The following is a 20250-nucleotide window of genomic DNA, read 5'->3' on the forward strand; positions in this document are numbered from 1 at the left end:
GGAATATATTATAATAACTACAGAATTGGTAATCATTTTGTATGATTGACATTCATATATTTGCAATGATTAGGGCTAAATTTCGTTACTTTTGTTTCTTATTGCCGACAGCCTGGCGTCTTGGTGGTTGGCACCCCATCCCACTTTGCAAGTGGTTTCGGCTGGCGATAGGTGCGTAAATATCAGTGCTTATATTTGCAAGCATGACCAACGTGCTGGCCCAGGGGTCTCTCATACTTAGGCCAGGTAGGGTGGCCCAGTACGATCTGCGGATATATAAAATCGAGGCAGAAAATATGGTTAGTGGCCGTCATTTTTTTTTTTTTCTTTACTTCTATCATTTATAAGAAAAAAAAAATGAAAATTTTTTACTTTTACCTTCTCTAAAAGCAAAATTTCACTGCTCGCCCCCTCCACCCGACCTGCTCATAGCCTTTGCTGGACCTCTCAATGTTTGTCTTGAACACATCACTATCATCGAGCATGTTTGTCACTTTTGCCTGGTGGATGGTTAGATTGGGTCAATCACCTGCGTCCTTCGTTGGATCTTTTCTTTTGTTTCTTCATCCTCTCCCACTGTACTTCCTTTTATGCCTTTGATGAACTCTCCAGTACCAATAGCAATAATAACATCATCCACTTACCTTGCAATTATCTCGATGGCCATAACTAGATTCCACCTTGCATGTTGTCATCTTTGATGTTGCTCGAACATGTTCCATCCTCAAGATCCTGGGCGAGTGCTCCAACCACAAGACTGTCAATGATGCCCGAGTTCTTCGTTGGTTCCTTCTAACACTATATTCTAATCTCAACATGGTCAAACGGCTCCTCTTATTGTCAAACATATTTTCTGTTGCTAGAAATTTCAAAAAAATAAAAATATTTTTTTTTATCTTCTATTTTTTTTTTAAAACAAATGACAATGATATCAAATATAACTTAGGATGATAAAATAGTAAAACTAAGTAAATTAAAATCTACTTCCGCTTTCACCAGATTTAAACGGGTAGGGATATTTGAGATAGAGTTGCCTGATTGGTAGCCCATTGCTCATAGGGGCTTTTATCAAATTAAATTAAATTAAATTAAATTAAATTAAATTAAAAAATAAAGATGGAGCCATTTTCAGACTATTTATTATCTGTATAATACGTTACTAGAATCTAATTCTTTATGCACCTACAAGGTTTATTATGCACTCAAAAAAATCAACCAAATCGCAAGCTGATTGCATGAATCTTCTCACAAGATCAAACGCCCGTATGTGGAACCATGCACCTCTTTTAAGAGAAACATCTTTTTCTTTAATCAAGGAAAAAACTACATGCATCTAATACCTGTATTAAAAACTATAAAACTAAGAGTTCTTATGGGAAACTATTTCCAATTTGCGCTGAGGAATTATATCCTATGTTACGTACACGGCTGTACATCACGCCAATCATATCATCTCGTTCCTATCTAGGTACGTAGCTAATTATTGAAGACCAGAAACGAACATATTAGGTCTCAAGGCACAATCGAAAGCAACTAGTGCGAAGGGAACAAACAAAAAATGCTGATCGTACGATAACCATCAGCTAAGCAGCAGCCTCACCATTGGTGTCCTGTCAACGCAGGGGGAGATGATTGTTTTGCAAACCATGATGATGTCCCATAGGCTTCACCAATCTAGTCTTTGTGGCTCCCATGGGAAAAATGAGACATGAGGATGGACAAAGTGACAAAGCCCAACATTTCTTGATATCATTAATGTAATTGCTTTTTTCTAATGTAAACAGGAAAGTGAACGAGGTGAGTTGCTAGGCTTGGCTGCATGTTCTTGGTGTCATTGGGTTGTAACGCATGAAGTCCTTGACCTGTTAACATCTCACCAACTCAAGTATCAGAATCCGAGCAGAGCACGCATACTGCTTTCTGTCTTTTTAGGTGGCTCTCAGATGTACTCAAAAAGGTGGGCTTACTGATCTAATGTAATTGAATAACAATTGATATCAACGTTAGTACATCCCACCTTTTTTTAATAATTATAACTACAGTTACATTAATATCCATAATTGTTTTCTCTGATGGCATAAATACAAATACGGATATTAAACATATATTAAAATTTATATTTGTAGCTGTAAACAATGTGGATATGAATTGGATAAGTAAAAGTTGCATTTATTCTAAAAGATATGAATAATAAATAGTATTGAACTTCTTCGTAGTGAATAAGAATATATAAATTGAACATGAGCCCGGATTTTCAATTGTTATTTTGAACAAATTTCAATAAGGAATTAATTTTAAGCATTGCAATTATGAAAGATGAGATAAATAAATGACTTGCAATGTAATGCTTGAATACATTTTCAAATCCATGCATGAGATTGATTTTTATTAGTGGGTCGTTTTGCTTTAAAGCCTAATGACTTGTATGGAATTATAATACGGTAAGGAGTAAGGGTTCAATTTTAGTTGGAATTGTCCCAAGATAGGGTGAATATAAGATAGGAAATGATAGAGAAAAGCTCTTTCCAAATCTATTCCAGTTGTAGTATCAAGAATTGACAAAAACATTTATTTCTGTACCTCCTTATATTTCCTTAAGAATGAATGACCATCACACATGAGATGAATGTGCTCGGGAAAAAAAGGAGATTTGAAGAGCCTTTTATCTTGTAATTAACAAATACACACTCTAGGATAAGCAACACCAATTAATAACTTATTAAGAACGTGAACTATACTCAAAGTGAGACCTGAAACTATGGGTCTCTTGAATTAATACTTATAGACTTTACTAATTTAACTAATTTGCACCCTCTCTGTTGATACTACATCTGGATACCAAGGTACCATGAATACTTATAGACTTTTTTTCTCAAGAGAGCAGACTGGTCCAAGGTACCATGAAGCATCATCATATATGGTAATCATTTTCATAAGTAAAATTGAAGAAAGCACAAGTTGTTAAATAAAGATGCATGATGTCTCGTAAATGGGAGACTAGTTTACCTAGATTAGGCTGCTTAGCCATTTACCATTGACTTGCTACTTAATTTTTATTTTTAATAAGAAGGTTCGTGATGAGAGCTAGTGGCTCATATAATTAGTTCAAGATTAATAAATCATCTTTTGGGAGGAGGTGCCTCTTAACTAATTTGTCAAACTTGGATCGATCCAACTCATCGGTTTTCGTTAGTTAACATTCAAGTTAACCAGTGTTTCAATGGACCTGCAAAGCAATGGGAATTTGGCACCTCTTAACAAATCCTTGTGTATAGTATTAAAATAATATATCCAACTTTTATTGGGAATAGATCTCTAAGTTACCGTGGACCACTCTAGAGCAAACTCCAACCATCCCTGGTAGGCTTCATGGATGCTCGGTGCATGCACTACATCATCAACCAAAATGCTATTCTTTTTCTAATCCTCAGGAAATAAAAGATTGTCCTTCTTTCTGGCATTTAGAAATAATCACACATAAATATATCAACTGAAGAAGAAAAAAAAAAATTAGTGCACGTGTTCGCGGTCAGTGGGCTAATTAGTTGGAAACCACTAAAATGGGTAGGCGAGGAATGAGGATGGAGGAGTGACACTTTTTTTTTTGGTTTTTTCTGATGGAGATGTGACACCCATTGGGGTGGTTAGATGCGGTGGGCGACACTCGCTCGACACTTGCTGGATACTTTTATAAGTATGGACATCATTCGACAGCCACCATACATAGCACTCTTCCAACATTATATGCTAAAAATTAGTTGGAACCAAAGTAACTTTATCCGCTGAGGCTTTAACACAGGCTGAAGTCTTGTAGTACCTAACTCCTTGGTTGGTGAGTTTCTATAATATATATATATATAATCAATATAGAATCAGGTCAATAAAGTTTGGATTCAGATATGTTCAAATCAAAATTTTATAATAAAAATTTTAAATCAATGATTCAATCCGTTGAATGTGATCTATTATATCAAAACTGCTTACACATAAAAAATCATATGATTTAGAACCTTATCTACTAGTTAAAAATTGAATAATCTAAATAAAATTAAATTAAATATATTTTTTTAATCACTTGATGCATAGGTTAGGAATTTTCAAATCATATAATATTTTTGTATACAAACAGTTTTGAAATAGTAGATTACATCCAATAATTTGGATCATTGATATAGGACCTCCGTTGTCTAGTTTTGATCTAATCGGATATATATATTGCTTTGAAAGGATAAATACTTTGTAATTCTTACTTGCCTCTAAAGGTTTCACGATAGGTATCCGAAGTATTCATGCGTAGCCCTTGCCTCTAAAGATCCCACTATAGGTATCTCAATGATTCATACGTCATTTTATCATGCCAGCGTCCACTTATATTTTAGACTATGATTCTGAAGTTATAATATAAGATGGGCAACCAATATAAATGTAAAAAAATGGTTTAGAGATATAAGTTTGGTTTTGTTTAGAATCGAATGAACAATTCTGTTTGATATTTATATGAGAATGGATTTAAAATTGGGATCCAAACTTTCCAATGAAGAATTATTTAAATTGGATCACGTTGTCAACTAAGCTACTGAGATTTTTTTCAAAAAAAAAAACATACATGACATTGCTTTGGCTTAGACTATAGGCACTAAAGCTGAGATAATAACGTATTCCTCTATTCTTTATTATTTTATTTTATTTTATTCGAAGAGAATGGATGGGGTCTTGGCATTAGTTCAATCGACTAAATCCTCCCCTTTGAATTGTCATAATCTCTGTCAACATCAGAAATTTCATTAAAATAACATTAATAATAGTACAATACTGCCGACCGACGTCATCAAAGCCATACACTAAGCCTTTTCCTACATATATTTTTATCCCTTCTATTTTGTATGTACCAATATTAGCATCTGCTAGGATCTCAAAAATGTGTATGTAAAAATTATTAGAAGAACCATGCGCTATCATATAATGATTTTTTGAATCAAAATGGCCCTCCCCATGTCACGATTCTTGATTTTATATTTAGTATGATGCTCACCTTTTTCATGTTAACGTTAAGATTACTATTTCAAAGAGAAATGCTGTTACGAGTGTTTTTGTAAAATAAAACCTAATCTTCTTTATACCAAAAAATAAAAAATAAAACCTAATCTTCTACCAAAGAGTAAAAAAGTAATACCTACTCAATGGGTTGGGCCAGATTCCACTAATGTAAAGTGGCCGCTGCTCAAGGTTGAGCTGGTCCACTAGACATAACAGGGAAGGAGAAATTCTTTGTGCACCACGAGCGGGATAGAAAATTCGATATGAAATACACCATCTTATCCGATTGATCTACATAGTCACCACTTTACAACATACATTTAATGCATACAGATCAATTTTTTTGTTTAAAAATTTTATATGATAAAAATATTCCTATTCTTTGATAAAATTATAACATCCTATGTTCATATTATAACATTCTGCATTTAGAAAGTTATAATTTTTATCCACAAGATATCATAATATAACGCAGGATGTTATAATATGCGCAGGATATCATAAATTTTTTCAAAAAATAAAAGTATTTTCATTATTCAAAATTTTCAAATAAAAAATATGATCTGCAGGCATTAAACGTGTGTTGAAAAGTGGTGGGACAAAAATATCTTTACCATATTATGATATTTTAGGCTATATTATGATATTTTAGGCTTTAATACATCACAAGATGTCATAATTTTTTTCAAAGAGCAGAGGTATTTTCATCATACAAAATTTTTAAACGAAAAAACCGACCTATAGGTATTAAATGCGCATTGGAAAGCAGTGACTACATGGATCAATCGGACAAAATGGTGCACTCCACGTCAGATTTTTTACACCACCCATGGTGCACAAAGAATTTGCCAACAAGGAGGATACCGAGTACTGACAAGCTATAGCGGAGGGGCAAGGTTAAAAAATTTGTGAAAATTTGTGGGGGGAATAACGCCTCTGATCTCTGGTCAACCATTTGAGCAAACTATCGGTCCCGTTATTTTATGTGTCACCATGATGATCTAAAGACAGAATCAAGTAGGCAAATCTTCTCATGTGGGCGTAAATGAGCTTTGAAATTCGAGAGCAATGCTGCAATAGGAAGAAAATTAATAACATTATAGAATTGCAATGACATCCTCCCAATTTTTTGAGATTTGCATTTATACTCTAAAATTTTTTATATTTTTAATTAGACTTTAAAACTTAAAATTTGGTTGTAATGTACCCTAGCCATCTATCAATACTATAATATCTTTAATTTAAAATAGATAATGAACAAAATTTATCGTATCGATCATTATCATACCATATCTAATGTACCACACTATACTGGTATCCAATCAAATAAAATGCACCATGCTGTATCAACACTCATATGCTGATCTTATCATACTAAACTACATACCAACATGATAATATAATAGGGTATTAAGACAATGAATCTTAAAATGACTAATTTCGTGTTAGAAAAAGATATGATCGTGATGCAGCACATGATTCAAGGCATCTCCCTAAACCTTCCAGCACCGATGTTTCACTAATGAGGGAGGCAGCTAGTAGGATGAAGGCATGCTTACCATACAGCATGGCCCTCACACCTATATTTAAAGAGTTTAAAGTTGCTATTCAGGGAAAGACTATTCGAGTTCTGATGCACTTGAACACCTACAATGAACGGACGTACATCACATGGGGAACCATAAGTTGGATGGTTGATGGGTTTAGAGGAATTCTAGATAGGATAGAGCGAGAGATGAGGCTAAGCTGAATGGAGCATAGCTCTCTCCTCCACATGCAGTAGAGCCTCAGACACCATCGGTAGTAGCACTCTAGCTTCCATACCACCAATGACGCCTATTGGAGCATCATAGCTGACTCAGCCTTCCTCCATATGACTATACGATGATCAAAAGAGGAGGATCACAAAGTTAGTTTTGAATGAGTTAAGGATTGAGAGAGAGAGCATTATATGGTAGCTCAGGCAAACATTCTCAGATCGCTTTTCTAGTACAAATTGAGCTATAGGGATTGAGGAGTGAGGTGGCCCATCTATCTGAGAGGATTGGAGCAGTGAGTCGGACCTAAGGAGCACTGAGACATTTCTGCATTAGCTCAGGAGGCTTCTTATCTCAGAGAGAGCATTGAGGCTGGAGTAGTAGAGATCTAGTCCGAGATCAGAGAGCTTGAAGCATCATGAGATCAGGGATCTGCTCCCTTCTGGCCATGATGGACTAGTTAGAGAGCATTGCACCAAGAGTCACCATAGCAGCTATCATCATAGGATGTAGTCAATCGGCTTTACCTGCTAGAACTTCATCTCCGCAAAGCCAGCCAACCCACTATGCTTAGCCTTCTCAAACCTCCCAACCACCCCAACCCACTCCTAGACCATCTTTTCATTCACATACTAGGTTTGATGTAGACTTTCCTATCTATGCTTCTAGACCCTCAAATAGGATCTAGAGCAAGAGAGATGGAGTCTCACCTTCTAGGGCTTGTCTCCTTCGACTATTGACCTATCCTCTGATGAGGATTAGATTTAGGATCTGTCACTATCTTTAGGTCACTCGCTATATTATTTTGCTTTATTTTGTTATATTACTATTTGTCTTTATATTGTATCTTGATGTACTGTAGTGGATTTTTTTGTATTAACAATACATTCATTTTGACTGATACACTTGTAAGGATACTTGTTTATCAAATGAAAAGATTTTTTTTTATATCTTGTGACTTTTTGTGTGATATCTTTTTGATTGATGACAAAAAGGAAGAGAACAAATGATAAATTAAGAAGCAAATAATTGATAAATAAGATGAGTAATTAATCAATAACAAATAATGAATTGGCTAGACTATTTGGTCTAGATTCATGCCACAATTGCTCTGATGACTTACATCTATATGAAATAATTCTTCTGATGCCTTGATCACATATATCATCTGTTTTGATATTTTGAAAGCATCATTCACCATTGACTCCTCAGTTTTGATTTGGCACATTTGCATGCTTTTCCACTCTAATATTTTTTTCTCTTCCTTTCTAGTTTTGATATATTTCTTTTTGATTTGCTTGGATACATTTATTTTTAAATCTAATATGCATAGTTTTCACCTTCATTTCTACTTTGAAACAAAATAATCCAAATTACTTCTTCCTTTGATATCTATCTAATTTAGCTTATTACACTCTAATACACACTCAAGCTATCTTGATGCACGAACCCATTTCTCTAATATCTATTGATATCTAGTGTATGATTGAGTCTCAAAATGCTTACATCAACCAAATTTCAGTTATAAAGAAAATTCACTATGCATGCTTTGCATTCAAACTAAATCACTCTTGAGATAAGATGAGAATTGCTCTAATATATTTAAGTTGCATTATTTGTTTATACTCAAAATTTTATCATCATTAGAAAGAAAGAGATTGTTGATTCAATGATTGATTTTGATGAATATAAAATATTTGAGTATCTATTTTGATACTCATGTATTGCTGAAGTTCATGTGAAGAATATTTTAGAAAGCCAAAGTCACTCTTAGGAAGCATTTCATAAATACCAAGTTATGGAGCATAAAAAATTATAACGAAAGAAACCACATCATAAAAAATCAAATGAAAGAGATCAAAAGCCAACTCAAAGATTCCAAGAGCCGACTCTGGCACTTAAATATGAAGTGGCATAGTTTAAAAGTCGACCCCTACTTTTATCGAGTCAACTATCTCAGACACATAAAATAGAATCTTTCAACACTGGTTCGAGTCAACTCGTACTTGATCTCGAGTCAATTCTCTCAAGAAAGATAGAAAACTATACTCTTTTGATCAGATCTTGAGTCGAGCCCTACTTCTATCGAGCTGACTCATAGTTACCTCGAGTCAATCCCTACTTGATCTTGAGTCAACTCAACTATGGCTGATAGCTCTAACGGCTAGTCTTTTAAAATTTTTAGAAGTGCATAAAATTACTCCAATGGCTAATTTTTGGTCCCCAATCGCTAGAAACAATCTTTTGGATATTTTAAGAGGTTTTAGAGGCTAACAAATAAATAGAAGAGCCAAGAGAAAGAAAAAAATCCAAGCTTCCAACCACCAAATTCTTAAAGTATTCACATGGTTTTTCAGTGTATTGATTATCAAGCTTCCTCGACATGATCTTCAAGAGCTTCATTGATTTTTTTATTTACTCTTTTGGAAGCTTTTTGTTGTTCTATATATTGTATTCTAATTCTTTGTTGTAAACAACTTTTAATTAGGATTGAAACTTAGGGATAGGCCCATTCAAGCTTTGAATTGGAGTCTGCTTGTTGTATGAGCTTAGGATTGGATGAGGGTGTGCTTTTGATTAATTTTTACTAAAAAAATAATTAAATTTTGATTATAAGACTGAAACACAATCAAGCTATAGTCTAAGGAGAGATTATAGTAGATTTTTCAACGATGGCTCGGAGAGTGGATGTAGGTGCTAAATTTGACACCGAACTACTATAAAAATTTTATGTTTGTTTGTGCATTATTGTTTCTATTCATTATTCTTTGCTTGCACATAATTGTTTATTACTTAGCTTTCACTCATGCATTATCACTTAGGTCAATTATCAAGCATAGTAAGTTTTAAATTTTTGTAAAACCCAATTCACCCCCTCTTAGATTCTCTATTTGGGCAATAATTTAGACCAGCCATGATGTGGATTACTAGTCGTAGACGAAATTATGATATCTTAGATTGCCAGTCATGGACCGAAGCATGGATACTTTGATTTGCCACCTTGGGCTGAAACATAAATATCGTGGTTGACCATCGCAGACCGAAGCATTGATATTATGGATTGCCACTATGGCTCAAAGCATGATTTATGGTTGGTTAGTTACAAACTAAAGCATGACCATAATTAGTCCAAATTAAAAGATAACTATTGATTTGGAACATGTTAATGAAACATACATGATAAGTCATACAAGCTCATTAGTAATATTTATGATGGATTTATGATAATACATGATTTGTGATATATATTTATATAACTATTGAGTTATATTGGATGCTCAACACAAGATTTTATGACTTATGATTCTCTTTGACATTGCTCACTCATTATTTTAAATTATTTTATTATATTGGTGTAAGTATGATAGGATTCCTACGAGGCTATAAAGCTCATGTCCCTAATTTTTTTTTTCCTTTCAAAGTCATAGGACATATAGTATTGGATGGGTTTGATCATGATGTTCGAGCGATAGAGTCATTTTATAGGCCTTCTATGATCTTTAGGTCTTGCCCTATTGTTCATGTGGCTATATCATGTGGTTGACCCAGATGATGGGTTTGGGGTGTAATAAAAGTACTTTTGGTTGTGGCCTCTATCCTTAATGGTGTTTCCTTGACTTTAGTTCCATCTATCCCGTATAAGCTCTAGATTGGTAGAACATTAAAATTAGCCCATTTGAAACCTTCAGGTTAAACTAGTTATTCTTGTGCACATTCACAACAGACTAAGAAACTTGATCCTATAGGAAGAGTGTATTTTTTTAGATATCTCAAATACCCCAAGGATTATGTTGTGATGCATGAGCGAGTAAATGGTGTGATAACTAAGATTGTGTCAAGTATTGTAGATCTCATTGATCATAATTTTTAAAGCAAAATAAGGAGAGAACTTGAGTTTTCTGAAATGGTCGAGTCTGAGGAAGTCACTACACTATCTCTTGGTAAGGGTGAAAAATTAAGTTCTTATCCTAATAATGATGATTCTATGATGACTAAGGATAGTGAGAGTGAGTGACCTCCTAGTGAAAGTATATCAATGGGAGTGTACCACTAGAAAGTGATTCCTTAAGTCCTCTTTTGCATGGAAGCAAATTTGGAAATATTCCTCATTTTTGTTTTGAGATTGAAGAAGAATGTTTCATGTGTTCTCTGCTAGATGATAATGAGCCTGCCTCTTTCAAGGTGTTATTGTCCCCGCTTGCAATAAATAGCTAGTTAGTATACAAAATGAGATCAAAAAAGAGTTAAGTATGATAGTTAATTGATCTTCCACCCAAGTACAGCATTATTGGAAACAATTGGATCTTAAAGATTAAGCGCATAAAAAAAAACAACCTACATGTGTAAGATTCATCTTATGGCGTATGGATACATCTAAAAGGATGATGCAAATTATGATTAGTTACTCTTCTTGGCAAAGAGATTTGTCTCAATTTGCCTGATTCTAGCTATTGTTGCATATTTAAATTTTGAGCTCTTTGAGATGGATGTTAAAACTATATCTTTTAATAGATACTAGATGCCAAGATCTATATAGATCAACCTATTAGCATTGAGGTCAATGGACGAGAGTGCAAAGTTGACAAGCTTAAATATTTTATCTACGGCCTGAAACAAGCATCTAGTTAGGGGTATTATAAATTTAATTGAGCTATTGTCTCCAATTGGTTTATGATGATTAGTGAAGATCATTACATATGTACGAAATGGTAAAGAAGAGTATGCTTATCCTTTCTTACATTGATGATATTTTATTGGATGGGAATCATATGGAGATGATTGTCATGACTAAAGAGTAAATGTTCTTTAATTTTGAGAAGAAAAATATTGGTGAAGCAAATTTTGTATTCAAAGATAAGATCATAAGAGATCCCAAAAAGATTTCTTAGTTTCTCTCAAGGGACTTACCTAAAGAAGACACTTGAGCATCTCTAGATGCACAATTCCAAACCTGTTGACACTCGTGTTGAGAAGGGACATACTTTGAGCCTTAATCTTCCCCTGGGACTGATGTTGAAAGGGAATAAATGGTTAAGGTGACATATGTGTGTACCATTGGGAGTTTGATATATGCTTTGTTGTATGCTCAAACTTTATACTTTGTTGTTACATTAGTTCACTACAAGATAATAGGGTATCAATGATGAAAAATTTGTGATAAAAAAATTCTATCACAAATTGTGATAGATTTATGACAGATCTATGACAGAAAAGCAAAATAATTTTTTTGGACCTTCGGGGATGGATTTATGATGGATACTTCCATCACAATAAGATCTATCATAAATCTATCACAAATTCATGAAGAATTTATGATGAAAAAAGATATAGATTTTTTATTGCTGTCAGTGATAGATTTATGATAATATAGATTTTTTATTGCTGTCAGTGACAGATTTATGACGGGTATATCTAACACAAAAAATTCATCATAAATCTGTCATAAATTTATGATGAAAATATATATATATATTCCATTATTTTCACTGATGGATTTATGATGGATATATCTCACACAAAACATCCATCTCAAATTTATAATAGATTTGTGATGGAAAAAAGATATTAATTTTTGATTACTTTTAGTAATGGATTGGTGGCAGATATATTCAACACAAAAAATCTATCATAAATCTGTCATAAATTTATAATAGATTTATAATCAAAAAAAATATAGATTTTTGATTACTTTTAATGATGGATTTATAATGGATATGTTCAATAAAAAAAAATCTATCACAAATTTATGATGATTTGTGATGAAAAAAAATATAATTTTTTGATTATTTTCAGTGATGGATTTATGATTGATATATCTATCACAAAAAATCTGTCATAAATTTATGATCGATTTTTTATGTAGAAAAGATACAGATGAAAGCTTTTCAAGATGAATTTATGACAAAAAAGGAAATCATAATTCTATCCTTCTCTTCAAAACTAAAGCCTTATTTGGCTGTCTAAGATTTTTAAATTTAGAATAAAAATTATGATATGATATAAGATTAATTTGATCCTATAGGATTATATGTCAAATATTTTTTTGTAGAAAAAATTTTATGTAAATAATCCTATCTTATATTTGGATGATAAATTAAGATTTGCTCCCCCTCCCTTCTTAGTTTCTCTTCTTCCTTTCCATTTTATCCCTTGTTTTACCAAATAATAAACTTATCATTACCAAACTATCATATTAATAATTAAAATTATAAAATAATTTGTATCAAGAAAAGTTAATATATCTTTGTGTGTTTTTGAAATTTAAAATTAAAACTCATTTCAATTTAGGATGGATTTGAAATTTGCTCCAATGAATTTAGAATTTGCCCCTCAGGTACTCACTACTCAAATCTAAGTTTGCAAATTAATTGAGGTAGTTTCTAAGTTCAAAATACTTTTAAATTTTTTTTCTTCTTGTACAGTGATGATGTATGTCCGGATCATTATTTTCATTAGTAGGTGATAGAAAAAAAAACCAAATAGATAGCCGTATCATATAAATAGCACAAGACCCTTTATGTATGGTAAAGTGCTGCAAAAGATATTTCACGGATGGCTTCAATTTTCACATACAACTACAACAAAGGAAAGATACAATGAATAGTGATATTTGTGTAAAAGAAAGTTGCTATAATGATTACGAACATGACTATTATGGCATGTTGGTTTAGATATTAGAGCTAGAGTATTTTGGTGCTGAAAATAAAGTTGTCTTATTCAAATATGATTGGTATGATATGAAAAAAAGATTAAGAGTGCATCCTCATCATAGTCTAGTCGAAATTAAACATAAATCTAGACTATTTATGAATGAGTTATTTGTGTCGGTCCAATACGCTCAATAAGTGTACTACTTAAGTTATCCATCAAAAAATAAGGAGAGGAGATATTGCTGGACAGTGTACAAAACTAAAGCTAGAAGTAGAGTTGATCTTTCTTTAAATAAAATAGAAGATAAAAATATAATTCTCATGCTTGAAGCAATTTACCAAGAAGATGAGATATCTAGTCCAAAGTTGTACCGACAATTAACCTTGATGATCCAAACATTCTCATTGATAGGGGTCATATAGACATTGTAAATGAAGAGAAAGAGCACAATTTGGCATAACCTATGGAGGAAGAAGAAGAAAAAGAAGAAGAAGAAGAATTTGAGGAGTTTGAAGATGAGGCTCAATTTTCTAGCACTAGTGATGACATGCATGATTGACTTATCTATATTTTTTTTATAATTTTTTTGTATGCATAGAATGGATTTAGATTATGATTGTATTGTATATCCATCACATTGCTCCTATGTGGCTTTTTGTCTAAAATATATTTTGTTTATTTGCTCATTTGGCCACCATATATTGTAATTGGTGCTTTGCCTTTTACTGAATGTCAAATTATTTCATCATAAAAAAGTTTACTATATTTTTATGAATATTATCTCTTCATGTATATACCTAAGTATTTTGGACTTTAAGATAAAATAAAAGGCCACTAACATATTATACAAATTTTATTTTGAATTATAGGTACAATGGTTAGAGGTGGTGCTAGTAGATGAAACTCGATGAGAGGTAGAATGATAGGTTCAGAATCATGAGAGGAACATGAAGAGAGATCCTCAAACTCATCACCAACATTATCTCTACAGTTGCATACAAAGGCAGCCATTTCTCTGGATCAACATATAAAATATATTGATGGTGGTACTGTTCCATCGATCTTATCTAGGATGAGAGGCATGAATCAGGGGGACCCAAGTATCTATCGATCCTATAGACAACCATTAGAAATGATGAATGGAAGCTATTTTTTGAAATTTGATTATACATATATACATATATGTGTGTGTGTGTGTGTGTTTGTGTGTATTATATTAATATATAAATTTATATATCCTAAATTATATTTCATAATTTACTCGATTTATCACAACTTTATTGATCTTTTGGTGACCGTGCCATTATTGTGACCATAAAGTAGTACTTCTCACAACCTTGAAAGAAATAGATGATGGTGCAAATAGAGATTCATGACATTTTATGGAATAAATTTCAAGTAATCTTTTATAGTTCAAGAGCAAAAGAGGAAGAAAAAGAAATGAAAAAAATAATGATGGAATTTAGCAATATCTCCAAATAATTGTATAATCAGAAAAAGTCTTTCATTTTGATTTGAAAGATGATCGATGTGAATATGTAATCTTTGGGTTAGTAGAGTTGTGTTGTATTTGAAAATTTAATTTGGAAGTGTTATGTTATCATAATGCAGGTTCAAAATTTGCTAGATATTCATGTTTTAGGGGAGGTTCTGCCAGAATTTCATGAAATAATAGATTACTTAGTCAATTTAAATTTGAATAAAATAATTATTTAATTTTTTCATGATAATTTTTTTATAATTAAATCTTTTTGAGTTTTGTTAAGAGACATACATATGGCCTGAGGATCAAACTTTTGAGGTTAAGCTGGTATGAGAGCAGACTCCTAAAATGTAATTTTTTACTATACTTAACCAAGCAAGGAAGAATGCCTTAAACAAGGTTGGAGATAAAGAGGATATTCTTGAGGTCAAATATTATGGGCCTATTTGGATCACACCAGATGTTTGGAATAAGTTGATTGATATATAGAATTCTTCAAAGTGAAAGGATAAATCAAAAGCTACACGTAAGAACTGGATGACAGAGAAAGATGATGGAATCACCAAACATACGGATGGTTTAATCACATTTTCTATATATAAAAAAAGAATGATGCATTAAAATATATTTTTTTACTTTAAAATATTTATCATTTAGTTATTTATTTATTTACATATACTTTCTCACAATTTCATTATTTTTTTTTTTTAGACTATGGAGTTAGGTAGGCCACCAATGCAACTTGAGGCATTTGAACGGACCTACCAACAAAAAGATAGTTCGGATGACTTTGTGGATAACAAGTCCAAAAGAGTTTTGATAAGTTTACTTATTTTACTTAATGATAAATTTGTTATTTATCAATACATTGCAAGGAGTATTAAGTTAACATATTTCTAATGGTTTTAGAAAGAATATTTTGCTACTCTCACTACTAATTAAGTATAGCTTAGATGTCTCGTCTCAACCCAAGTTGGACCCAGATGCATGGGTCCAAGCAATTGGGGGTCCAAATAAGAAAAGATCATATGAGTTTGGGCTCAGAAAAGATACTAAGCTATTGTTAGGATCTGGTAGTAGTTCCTATCTAGCAACATCAAGATATCCTAATTCTTCAATGCAGCATCTCATTGAGGAGCAAGTTCGATACTTAATTACACAACAACACAATTAATGATGGGAAGAGATACATTAGGAGGTACGCCATGAGCTACAACAGAAGATGATTCAGATAAAAAAAATAACACAGGAAGAGATGAAGGAAATAATTCATGCTATGATGTCGAAACTCAACCAATCATGTTCCTCTCTGCTTGATTATGACCATTCAGATGTGTGATAACTCATTCCGAACTCTAAATTATTTTATTATGAGACATTTTAAGAAAACTTAATGTAACATTTTGTTACAATGAGATAATTTAATTTTTATTTTGATATTGGTAGTTTAGCAAAATGTATGATGTTGTGAATGAATGAATTTATTATGAATTAATATTAGCATTATATTTGTTATGAATTAGTTTTATATTTATTATGAATGAATTAATAATTATTGAATGAATTAGTTGTATACGAATATTTGAATGGTTTATTGGATATTTTAAGGTTATTTTCAAAAAAATAAATTTAATGGTGAATCAGTGATGAATTTTTGATGAAATTTTGCAATGGATTTACGATGGAAATTTGTGACAGATTTGTGATGGATTTAATCTGAATATTATGCTTGATTTGTGATGGATCAGTGATGAAATTTTATGATGAATTTATTCTAAATATTGTGCTAGATATATAATGAATCAGTGATAGAATGTTGCAACAGACAATCCATCGCAAATCCGTTATAAATTTCTATTATTGATCTGTCATAAATTTTCATCATAAATCTGCCATAAATTTTTATTACAAATTTGTCATAAATTCATCATAATTTGTGATGGATTTTGTTTTGAATATCATTTACTATTTGTGATAGAAATTTCCATCATAATTTTTCTTTTGTGACTAGGGTATCACTTATGGATTTGTCCATCACAAATCTATCACAAAACCTATCGATGATAGATTTTTAGATTTCAGTGATGGAAAAAATCTAACACTAAATCTTTTGCTTTGTTGTAGTTATTTCCAAAGACATCCATGACTTACTCACCAGAGGATGGTGAAGAGAAATTTACGGTATCTTCATAGTATCATTGATTATATGCTTTATTATCATGGAGGAGACCTACAACCATGAGGATATAGCAACACAGGTTGGAGCAGTTACTTGGATGAGCATTAAATCCACTTTAGATTACCCATGCATGCTTGGTGGTGGGACTATCTGTGTAAAACCTGACCCTAAAGAGAAAGAGGAATGAAGACTCCCGATGGGAGTCTTCTTCCCTATTGAATCCGGGTGGAAATTGATCTCTTAGGGCCACCAGAAAACCTTAGAAAATCCTCTATAAAACTCCCCTCCCCCTCCTAAGCAATCCACGATGACCACTGGCCCTCTTCCTCTCTTTTTCCTCCCTATTTCTTCCTCGTTTTGTTGATTTGTCTAGACCTATGCTCACCAAAAATTAGGGCTAGAGATGCCACCAGGACCGAGGTAAGGCCCCAATCCTTCCTTCCCCTTCTTCTTATGTTATTGCGCAAGGCCACCAGCTGTTGGATTCATCAAAAAAGCCACCAAAGAGAAGACCCTATTTTCTCCTATTTTTGTCCAACTTTCTTTTCTTTTTTTGGCCATCGACACCGTCGCCCATGATGCCACACCCATGGATCATGACCCTCGACCTCCCTTCTATCTATTCTCGAGGTCATGGCTGCTAGTGATCGGCCAATGTCTGAAGAAAGCACAAGAAATGGGGCGGTCTTCTATTTCTTTGAGTTTTCTTTTTTTTTTTAGTTGGTCAGCCACTTGCCATCAGCCATCCCTTATTCCGTCGCTGTCGACTGCCTGTTGCCCCTGCCCATCACCAATCTTTTGACCAGAAACCACCATCCCCTGTTTGGCCAAGCAAAGGAAGAAGAAAAGAAAAGAAAAAGAAGAAGAAGAAAAAAAGAAAAAAAGAAAGAAGAGGGAGAACTTCTCTCTCTTGTGTCTCTTCTTCTCTCTCTAGATTTCTCTCTCTACTTTTTCTCTCTCTTTTGAAAAAAAGAAAATAAAAAATAAGAAAAAGATTCATTCTCTCTTTACTCTCTCTCTTCATTCACTCTCTCTACTTTCTCTCTCTCCATCCACTTTCTCTCTATGGACCCCCTATCAAGTCATATCTTCCTCTTTCAGAGATCCTTTATTGACTTCGGCAAGATAACCTGAGGCCACTTGAATATCCTGCTGTATATCAACCAAATCACAGCCATGTTAGTATCTTTGAAACACACTTGATGAATCCTATTGATCGATCTTGGTCTTGATCCAACATATGCAATTCATGATTTTTTTTTATTGAGTCTCTTAGATCTGATCCTTAGCTAGGAGATCCTGGATTGTCATGATGTATGGATAGTCTATCGGATTGACTATCCAGTCAACAATCCTCTTTCCTTACGATTTAATTCTATTGAATTCATTGAATATAAAAATTGATCATATTTTTGATATTTTAAATAGGATTAACAAATTTACCTAGCAAAATCTAAAGATCTAGGACGTCTAATAATAGTTTTTAGCGACGAAAATCACCTTGTGTCGCTAAAAGTTCAATAAAAAAATTTTTAAATAAAAAAATTTTTAGAAAATTTTTTTTTTGACAAAAATAATTAGCGACGAAAAAATATTTTGCATCGCTAATAACACTTATTAGCGACAGAAATTTATTTTTCATTGCAAATTAATTTTTTTATGAAATTTTTTTTGGTTAAAATTTTTTAGAGAAAAAATTTTTTAGAGAAAAAAATTGACAAAAATTATTAGCGATAGAAATGGAATATCCATCACTAATAATAGTTTTTAGCGACGAAAATCATCTTGCATTGCTAAAAGTTCAATAAAAATTCGATTAGACCACAAAACCCCCTCTCAAAAATCACCTGTCTCTCTTGGTTTCCACAAAACCTCTTCTTCTCTACCTCTCTTGGTTCCCACGAAAGCCCCTCCTCTCGAAAATCACCTGCCTCTCTTGGTTCCCACTGCCACCGCCACTGCCACCACCGAGGGTGCCCGACCAGGGAGGAAGAAGAGGGAGTGGGGGTGTTTGATGGGGCTGGAGTGGGGGTGGGGGGCGGTGATGACCAGTGCGGACCCATGGGGTGGGGCGGAGGGGTGCCGTGGGGGATAGGGGGCACGAGCAGAGTGGGCTCATACCTTACACAAGTGGGGTGGGGCGGAAGGGCGCCACGGGGGCTGGGGGGTGATGTGGGGGGCTAAGGGGTGAAGGACGAGGGGATTTGTGTTCCTACAGACGGCCGTCGGGGCCCGAGGGGGAGAGAAGGGGGGCTGGTCGAACAAAGGCGAGTCGTGGGACCAGGGGCCTGTGCAGGGGGTGACGCGGATGACCGAGGGGCCGGGGATGGTGCCGAAGATGCAACGGTGACGGGCCATGGGCGAACGATTGGGGGGCCGGGGGTGGAGCGACTGGGGTTTTGGGGGGGGGTTGTGGCATGCAGGGGGGAAGAGAAGAAAGGAAAAAATAAAAGAATTATTTTTTAAAAATTAATAATTTATTAAATAAAATAATAAAAATAATAAAAATATTTAAAAATAATAATGATAAATAAAATAAAATATTTAAAAATAAATTATTTTTGTAATAAAAATAATTAGCTTATTAAAATAATAATAAATATTTTTTTAAAAAAATAATTTTAAAAAATATGATGGGGCACTGATAGGAGGGGTCGGCTCACGGGCTGCATGGGCTGGGTTGGCCCATGGGACCTAGCCCATTTTTAGGGCCAAATAAGCGCTGCGGGGGATGGAAGGAGACCCTTTAACGGGTTTCAGATTTTGGGTTTCAACCCAAAGTCTGAACTCAATTTGTTTCATTAGGTTATGTGGCACTTTTGTATTTTAGATCCTGTAGATTGTAATATTTGATCTCAATCTTCAATTATTTATAGTTTAGTCTCTGTTGTGAAATTTATTGCATAAATTTTTTTGTGTTACTATTTAGTCCCTATTATTTAATGCACATTGCTTTTGCTAGTTATAATTTAAATATTTTGTATGCTATTTTATGTGCTTTTGCTTGTTACAATTTAATATAAAAAATATTCATATTTTAGAGGAAACTCTATTGAAATTTTTGTAAGAAAATTTCAATGCAAAGTTATCCTTTTTTGATAAATTAGCGACGAAAAATTTCACTAAGGATGAGCCTTCTCCCA

The sequence above is a fragment of the Elaeis guineensis genome, chromosome 1 (assembly GCF_000442705.2).
Source record: "Elaeis guineensis isolate ETL-2024a chromosome 1, EG11, whole genome shotgun sequence".
In the NCBI taxonomy this organism is placed as follows: Eukaryota; Viridiplantae; Streptophyta; class Magnoliopsida; order Arecales; family Arecaceae; genus Elaeis; species Elaeis guineensis.